The sequence below is a fragment of the Vicia villosa genome, linkage group LG6 (assembly GCF_029867415.1).
Source record: "Vicia villosa cultivar HV-30 ecotype Madison, WI linkage group LG6, Vvil1.0, whole genome shotgun sequence".
Classification (NCBI taxonomy): Eukaryota; Viridiplantae; Streptophyta; class Magnoliopsida; order Fabales; family Fabaceae; genus Vicia; species Vicia villosa.
The window spans coordinates 93,106,686-93,117,074 of record NC_081185.1 but is presented as its reverse complement, the minus strand read 5'-3'; the positions used below and the strand labels follow the sequence as shown (position 1 = coordinate 93,117,074).

General features: G+C 27.6%; 1 pseudogene; it reads right to left on the bottom strand.

Moving 5' to 3' along the window:
* Positions 1 to 8,683: 8,683 nt before the first annotated feature.
* On the bottom strand, positions 8,684 to 10,024 carry LOC131611882 (uncharacterized; annotated as a pseudogene).
* Positions 10,025 to 10,389: the final 365 nt, after the last annotated feature.

Genomic DNA, 10,389 nt, shown 5'->3' with positions numbered 1-10,389 from the left:
TTTTGTTTTTCTTTCTTTTCATTTTATATTTTAGAAACAAATGCGCGTAACACACCGGTACCCGTTCGAACGCACGGTATCCCACTAGTTGTTCTAGAAAATTTAATATTACCCTTGTTTCTAATTTTGTCATGTCAGTATTTTGAGAGTAAATTGTGTCAAAAACTTACTTTTTAAAATTAAATTGTACTATTGAATCAATATGGTTACTACTTATTATATTTTCTTTCATTTTTTGATATGTAATCAACTGGTTAGCAATGATTGGTTCAAAACAAATAATTGGTTCAAATTTTTTATCTACTACCAATGCCTTTTGTACTCAACCAAATCCCTTTAAAATTTCACTTTTTCATTTCCTTTCTCTCTCAAACTCCATCCTCTCATTCTTCAACATTTCATTCATCTAGATTTCCTTTTTCATCTCCTTTTACTTTTTCAAGGTTGCTTCTTCTACCTTCACCAATATCTGTTTTCCTCATTTATGTTCTTCCTTTTTATCACGTTTTTGTTAATTTTGGTTTTGTTTTCCGTTTTGAAGAAGATTTTGTGGTACAACTTTATGATGTTTGCAAATCTCCTTACAAAATATTACATCTATTTTATTGCGTCTTCATGTTTAAATTTATTTAATGGGATTTTGATTTTGATTTTGATGCTATGAAGAAAAAGTTTTTGGTATAACTGGACAAAGGTTCAATCTTTATGTTAGAGTATGAGTTGCTTTGGTGTTTTTCTTCTGATTGTTTTTTTTTATGCATGATTTTGTTTTGAAGACGTTGAGTGTGAAAAGAGATAATAATGTTGACTGTGTTTAGAAAATAATTTCTGAAGCTAGAGATGAACTTGATGGTTTTTAATTTGTTTCAGGTTGTTTTTGTTGCTTCCAGGTGGTGTTCCTCTTTGTGGTTGGACTCTATTCGTGAAACCCATCCCTCCTTTAGACTTACAATCATTGTTGTTTCCAAATTTAATAATCGTCTCAAGGTAGTAATCAATGTTTAAGGAATGTGAAATCACAATTGCATCATCATGTTTAATATATGGTTGGTGGCATTCTTACTGGGGTTGCTGGCATTCAATATATGGTTGAATCATAACAACAATGCATGAGATTTAAAAATTGCCATCCTACTGTTAGTTTATACATATATATTCACTTTTCATTCATTATGTTGTTGAAACACATTACTTGCAGTAAAGAAAATTAAAGTGTAAATCCACAAACAGGAGAATATGAAGTAAATCCACATTAATGAAGATGGATAATTTTTATAAAGGTATATTATATATATGTATATATATATATATATATATATATATTATTAATTGAAGTAGTTAAGTCTCTTCAAAAGAAGTAACCCTAGGCTTGAATAGTAAGAAGGTTTGTTTAGGAATCAAGCCACCAAAAGTAGCTTTTAAAGGTGGGGAGATTTCCTCTCAGAAGAGCGATAAGATAGCAGACAAAAGTAAAGGTGACAAACAGGTATGTCCTCCCCGTAAAAATTTGTCAATATATGAATTTTTTAGTCTCCAACGTCAAAAACCTGTTACAAAAAGGAGAAGGTGACAAACATCCAATGACATGGCACCAATGACATGGCATGAGAGGATGAAATCCAAAAAATATATAATTTTACAAAACATCTTCTTCCTCAATCAATATCCAACCACAATTTTTCCTTACCTTCAAACTCCATCTCCAACCTCCAATTTGTTCACCTTCAAACTCTATGTCATTTCCGTATCAAACTCATTTCAAAGACCATTATACTATTCAAAGAAAAATTTAAAAGAATTTTTTTGGGTTTGTGTGAAGTTTGGGAATGAAGACATAAACATCAACCCATAATTCTAGAACAAATAGTATTTTCGTCTATGTAAGTTGGCGCATTTGGTTTTATTCCCTATACTAGTAGAAGACCCGTGCGCACGGGTAAGTTCATTCCTATCTTAGATTATTCAATAAGGTTTAGTTATGTAGCAAATCACCAACCTTATAAGTCCAATATGTCGAATAGCTATGAAAATTTATAACTATAACTAATAACTATAAATATTTATAAATATTTTATTGATTAAAATAAAAAAAAGGTATTGTAGTGATAGTGATCCGTAAAAATATTGAGTTTAAGTGAGAAAATTCATAGGAGTTGGTAAAATTTACAAATATCATTCTCAGTGTTTCCCTAGAAATAAAAATTGTCTCTCAAATAAAAAAATTATTGATTAAATAAAATAGGTATTACGTTGGTAGTGACCCGTAAAATTAAAAAAAAAATTAATTGTTTGCACGTTTATTGAATATTATCCAATTTAATAAAATAAATTGTTAATTTTATTAAAATTAAGAAATAAATAGAGCAATCAACATAAAAAATTAAGAATCACACTAAAAATAATTAAGAGACAATCCGAATATGCATGTAAAAAACTCAAAATTGAACAAAATTAATAAAATTTATTTGCAACAAAATAAATTGAACAAATATTTTGTTTATTCAAATAAAAATGGTATTGTGGTGATAGTGACTTGTAAAAATAGTGAGTTTCAGTAATAAAATATTTAATTCATCGTTATAGAGTTCGTTATGTCAATATTTGAGTTCTTTATGCCTTTATCATTATAAAATATTTGATTTTATCGCTATTATTGCCGATCAACATACATTTGTATCAGAGTATGTTTTGAACAACTCTCATACATTGAAAAGGTAGTTGTACTAAGCTAAATATCTGTAGTGTTTTGAAGAAACATTAAGTCATTTTAACATCAGTAAGATGCTTAACTATAATAAGCACAATTTAGATAAACCTTGCATAATGCAATGTTAATTTTTATTAATAAATCTATAAATTCTACTATTGAATGAAATGAGATATAATTTCATTGGTCAGGCTTATAAATAGCTAATTATAATCCCTATAGGTGCATTGTATAAGGGAAGTTTTATAATTATAATTAGTGACAAAATGAATGTTGCTGCAAAATTATGCAATTTGTTGTTCACCATCTCTTTCCTTTTACTCTTATCAAGTTTCTATATCTATATCTCTTTAATCCACTACTACAATGTTTTTCATTTCTAATATACCTTCACAACAATACTGCAGGTCTTGGTGTTGATTCTAAGGATTGTAATTATTTTGCTACTACTAAGGCAATGACACATATTTAACTATATATGACTTTTGCTACTTTAAATAAGCAATTATTGTACATATATGACTTTGATCACAACATAGAGAATTGGACAGTGTTTGAAAATGGAACAATAGAGGAACGTTTTTGATATAATGGAAATAAATTCACAAATAGTGGATTGTTTTTCACAAAAGGTTCAACTCAAGAAAAAGTTAATATTCATATCTTCAAGTAACTATCATTCATCAAATCAATTTTGTTTATTCAAAACCAAAATGTCATAACATCTACAAAATATATGCGCTATGCTTGTCATTGTTTAAGTTCTACTGTCTCTAAGAAAATGCTAAAATAAAAAACACACTAATTTCCTCAAATTAAAACACAAAATAATAATAACATTATTAAAACAGCATTTTCATAGGACATTCTTTGTCCATAAATTCAAATAGGCCTAAAGAATCTTCTATTAGAGAAACTACCATAATCCCATTTATACAAAAAATACACCAAGATTATCAGACAAAAACAGAACATGAATACAAAGATGTTGCATGACCAACATAGTGGAATCTCAAAAGGAGTAAGAACTATGCTTCCAACACATCAACATTTTTCCCACTATCTTTGACCATGCACATTAACCCATATATATCTTCAACAGACCTAAAGGTTTCCTGCATGCAACAAATTGTCTCATGTCGACCAACATCATTAAAACAAATAACTTGAAGATGTGCGAAATTGAGAAGTTTCAAACCTTCCAGAGTTCAAGCTTAGTGGCAATTTTCAGCTGCTCAAATCTTGTATCAAGATACAATTGCAAGTTTTCAGGAGCAAAAAGATCAGGTCGGTCTCGTTGGTCCTGATACTTGTTAAGATCACCCAAATGATTTCTAATGATTTCACAAAGTCTTCTGAACTCAGCTGTTCTTTTATATTGCTTACAAAATTGGAAAGCTCGGTGGGCTGTCATCTGCGCCTTGCAACATAGTCTATACTATAAGTTTTTGACATAAAGCAAGTGTGCATCCTAAATTATTGTTATCATAGTAAAACGTACAAGGATAGGAAATGATAAAGAAGAATAAGTTGATGAGTAACAGAAACAACATATCCCACATGTCAAGCAATTAATTTCTATCAATTGGGAATAATTGTCTGTCACAGTTAAGGCAAAAACATTATTTGCTTTAAAGATAAATATCAAGAATATTCTGTATGAAATGCTTAATGCCCTCCAATGAACTAAAATTCACTACTTTTAGTGTATATTATTTGACTTTTACACTAGAAGTTATTGTTCAATCTACTTTCATATAAGTTTATCTGAATGAATATAAACCCTTTTACATTCAATTTATTTATAAACAAACTCATTTTTATAAAATTAATTCACTTAAAATAATTTTATTCACAAAGATACCGTTAGTAATTTTGTTTTTTATCCCTTTCTATCATAGTGATATGCTTCACAATAACTTCCCTTTTCTCCTTTTCTTTTATCTTAACTCTTCAGTTACGTGGATCAGAATCCTCGTAATAAAAAATTCTTCAAAAAAAGAAATAACTTCTGAATAATGATTTTTTTCGGTTAGTACTTGACTTCTAATTTCCTACATTTTTTAATCAAAAGGGTATTTTTCTTTAAATTGGTTTAAGCTGCGGCTATTCATAATTGGGCTATGAACTTCTCATATGAAACATAGTTGGGCCCTTGTTTAACATTAGCCCAAATTTAATGCGAGTTTTGTGTTGGTTGGGAGCTATTGGGCTTGTAAACTACATTCATGCAGATTTAAGATCTAGCAATAGGGATTCTAATGCACCCCATCCCAAAATATAAGGAAAGAATATAACGTATATATTTTGTCACAAATTATAAGAAAGAAAAAAAATCACTTTTTAAATCTTTTTCAAAGATGAAATTAATTGAAAAATGCATTAATTTAATCTCTTTTATTTTCTTCATAACAATAACAATTATAAAAATTGTTTTTATATTATTTTATTATAAAAAACACAACATTTTAATACAAATAATTATATTTTTATTTTTTAATAAGTGTGTTTTTTATTTTTTTCTATTATATATTGGAACGAGAAGAGAGAAATATTCAAAGAATTTATAAAATTTTTTTTTTTTTTATTTTTTTTTTTGTAAGTGAATGTTATCTCATTCTAGAATTATGTTTTTGGACATATCATGTGATTTTGCCTACGAGTTTATCTTTAAATTTTGTATTTTATTACTTGCAATTTCTTTTTCTTCGAGAGAAAATTATTTGGAAGTTTACTTTCGGAATGTGTGTTAATTTTAGCTGTGATTTTATCTGCAAATTTGGCCATTTTAGATTGGATTACTTTTTCTCTAAAAAGAAATTGTTTGGAAGCTATTTATAAAGTATGTTGATTTTAGTTGTAAATATTGCATATTTACTTGTAATTTCTTTAATAAATAAAAACGTAAAATCCGCATAATATAGTTACCAAAATTCTTTTAAAAATTTGAAGTGAATTAAGAAACCTCGCCGAAGAATATTAATAGACATATTTTGTCCCTAATCTTTTAATTTAGTTTAATATTTATTTTAATTTTTTAATTAAAAAAGTTATAAGGCGGTCCTTTAACTACATTTAGGTTATTTTATTTGGTCTATTCTACAAAATTCTAACAAAAAAAACATTAAATTATGATGATGTGAATGTGTAACAAGGTTCAAATACGACTCATTATTTGTACTACAAAAGTAGAGTTTTCCCTTAAGTTTTTCAGATTAATGTTATTTACATTCTAAAAAACTTAAGTGAAAATCCTACTTTATAATATAAATGTTAAATCAAATTTAAATATTGAACTTTGTTTTATATCTACGTTACTATAACTTAACATTTTTTTTCATAAATTATCGGAAAAGATCAAATAAAATAACACAAGTGAAATTAAAATATTAACTTATAATATTTTTAATTAAGAGACTACAACATCAAATAAAGTTAAGGGAGTAGAGCATTTATTAATTCTTAATAATATAGTATATTCAAAAAATAATCTTTAGGTTGCATTTATATGATAGTAGCCCTAACAAATAAACCATTGCAAATGATATTCGACCTAAGAAACGGACAAGCAGTGAAAGCAACATAGTATAGGTTTGGTTGGAAGTTGAGCAAATCGTTGAATCTTGCGAACTCCTTTATTCCTCGTGCTCTTTGGTATCACTATACCATATCCAATTTAATACACTATAAATTGGTGCATCTATGTTTACTTTTTGTTACACCAAACTTGTAACCTTGCGTGAATGTCTTCATAATCTTAGCATTTTATTCCGAATGATGCCAAAATAGAATTCAAAAATCAATAATTAGGTCAACTGTATAATGTGCATGTCAAATTCCATAAGTAAATTTAGTCCGAGAAAAAACTAGACAATACTATCTCCATTTATTATTTATTTTGGACTTTCTATATATATTAATAAAAAATTAATTGTTGTATGAAAATAAAAAAAAAATCAAATATCTTTTATCTCTGAACATGTTTTTGTTTACCCTAAAAAAAATTATCGGATTCCAGCATCAAAGTCCCTGATATAATTTTTTTAGCTAAGATTCTAAAAATCTGATTTATGTGGACATAATATTTTTGCTCACTGTATAATTTATTTACACGTTGGATTTTTTATAAAAATCATTATTGACATATAGGATTTTATTTTTCTCATTTCACCCATGAAAAACACTATGGTCAACATTTTTTTTCAAAAGCCATTGCAAAGCATTGTGATCAATTATATTAAAAGAGGTATGAATTAACCCGCAACCTTGTCTTTGCAAGGCCACGCCTATCCACTAGGTTGATTGATTTACTTTGCGTTATATATGCATTGAATGGTACATAATATGAAACTTGATTAATATAAGCGTACAGTATATATATAATTTCTTTACCCACCTCCCTATCTTCTTGGTCACCTCTGGTGAAAAATCCAAAATACCCTCACTTCGGAAATGCATTTCCGAAACGTTTTTTTTTTTTTAAATTTGTCTTATTTCGGAAATACACTTCCGAAAACACGAAAAAAAGGTGTTTTCGGAGATGCATTTCTGAAAACACCCCTTTTTTGAGTTTTCGGAGATGCATTTCCGAAAACACCTCCTTTTTTTTTGGGAGAGGGGTGTCTTTGGAGATGTATATCCGTAATATTCCAAGACCAAATTGGTTTTGAAATGTTTCGGATATACACTTCCAAAAGAATTCAATAATTATTAAAAAATTAAAATCAAGGTAAATCAATACAATTAATAGGTATAAAATGAAGGTGAATCAATAAAATCAAGGTGAATCGAAATTTCCTAAACAATTTTAAAGTTAAAAATTATTTATTTTACTAACTTATATAAATCAAAAACATTTTAATTCCATAAGTAAATTTTGAATTATATAGAATTAAATATAAAATTTATTCATTACATAAAATTAAGACAAATTTTTTTTTTAATTTTTTTAAACTAAATAAAAAATTATAACTCATTTTTAATTATGAATCAGAATAGAAATATATAAATATATAATAATAATTATTAATTTTGTAAGTGAAATATATAAATATATAATATATAAATATATAATAATTAATATATAAATATATAAATATATAATAATTATTATAAATTAAAACACTAATTTTTTTAATTTTTATAATTATTATATAAATATATAAATATATTTATAATTAATATATAATAATTATTATATAAATATATAAATATATAATAATTTTTATAAATATATAATAATTATTATAATTATTATATAAATATATAAATATATAAATTAAAACACTCATTTTTTTATTTTTTTTTTGTAAATACATAATAATTATTATAAATATATAAATAATAAATTATAACTCATTTTGTAAATGAAATTATTTTAGTTTTTTTAATTAAAATTATTTTAAATTTTAAAATATGAATTAGAATAGAAATATATAATAATTATTATTCATAACTCATAAATTATATCAAAATATATAATTATTATTATTCATTACTCATAAATTATATCAAATTTATGATATATGAATTAATTAATATCCTAAAATTAATTTTTGGGATTTTTAGATTTTTTTTTTCGGAGATGCATCTCCGAATTAATCAAAATCCCAATTTTTGGGATTTTTTCGGAAATTCACTTTCGAAGTCTGGAAAAATTTAGAAAAAAAAATATTTCGGAAATCCATTTCCGAAGTAGGGGTAAAGTGGGGTTTTCGCTGGGGGTGACCCCATAGGGAGGTGGGTAAAGAAATTTTCATATATATATATATATATATATATATATATATATATATATATATATATATATATATATATATATATATATATATATATATATATATATATATATATATCGAAGCAACAAAAGTTATAAAGTCTGGGCATAAATTTAAATATCGAAAATTCATTGTATATAATATCTAAATAGTCGTCAACCAGAATAAAAGAGATAAAAGATAACCTTACAATAGGGTGTTAAATAAAATCACGAGGCAAATGACCTTTCCGGGACTTCTTTGCGGTGAATGTTCGAATAATATCAATATCATCAAGTGACTTGAATATCTCCCGCTCAGTGTAACATACCATCAAGTCATTGAACCACACGTCGTTGATTTTATTGCGTAATTTAGACTTGATAATCTTTATTGCTGAAAAGGCTCTTTCAACGGATGTTGTCGACACCGGTAATATCAAAGCTAACTCAATAAGTTTGTAAACCAATGGAAATACCAAATGTTTCTCAGTTTGGACCATCTTCATAGCCAAACTTTGAACATCTTCACAAGTGGAAAATGAAGTATTTCTTTTCACTTGAAGAACATAAGTTTCAAGTTGATCCCTTATTGTCCCCCGGTCATCATCATAAAAGTCTTCATGATAAATATCAGTAAGACGAGCAAGCTTATCAACATCAAAATTGGAGAAAGAATTCTTGGGGTCAAGACATGAGAAGCAATCAAGGAGAATGTTACTTCCTTCACTAAAGCGGTGATCCATCTCGACACATATTTTGTCAATAGCTACATAAAAAATCTCTGTACGATAATGATGAAGATTAGTAATAGTCCTCCCTTCTGCCCTTAACCGACCCCGAACCTGTATTTCATCGTCCATATTTGGCATCGGAATACATTTAGCAACACAAAATTCTTGTACATCGGCAAATAAATTATCCCAACCACTATCTCTCATTATGGCCAACCGAGCTTTGACAATATCAACTAATTCCATGGCATTCACAATATTAAGATCTTTTCTTTGCAAGACATTTGAAAGCTCATTTGTGATACCAAACAACTTTAACATTAACTTCAAAATAAAAGAAAATTTAAAACTCTCCATTTTTTTCTATCGAACCTGCTGCTTGAGATGCTACACGCCCATCTCCATCAATCATACTAAGTACCTTTAACACAGATGACCACATTTGATCCAAACGAAGTAATGTAGTATGATGTGAACCCCATCTAGTATCCCCGGGTCTAGTGAGACTAGATGATTGGTGCAATCCTCTTCCTCTAGATATCTCACCCCTCTCAAGTTGATTTAAAATATCTTGGTGTTGTGCCTCCGTCAAAGCATCCCTCCTCTTACAAGATGCACTTGTTGTGTTCACAATCAAGGATATATACTCAAAGAAATCATGAATAGATGAGCAACTACTAGCAACAGACACAACAACCAATTGCAAACGATGAGCATAGCAATGAACATAGAAAGCATAAGGGTTTTCATCTAGAATCTTTCTTTGCAAACCATTAAATTCACCTCTCATATTTGAAGCTCCATCATATCCTTGCCCTCGTATCCTTGAAATAGATAACGTGTACTTGTCAAGAATACCATAAAGAGCATCCTTTAATGCCTCGGATGTAGTATCTTTAACATGATGTAGAGCAATAAATCGTTCCACAATATGCCCTTCGTCGTTAACAAACCTAAAACAAATTCAACAAGTTTACTTGGCGGCATAGTAAGTAATGAAAATTGGAAATAGGAAATTGAAAAAGAATACAACTACTAACCTCAACATCACCGTCATCTGTTCTTTGATAGATATATCGCGTGACTCATCAATAAGAACAGAGAATTGTCTATCACCAAGCTCTTAAAGAGAAAGCAATAAAAACAATAAGCTGCATCTTTGATCTCACTGTATTCTAACCATGCATAATTCT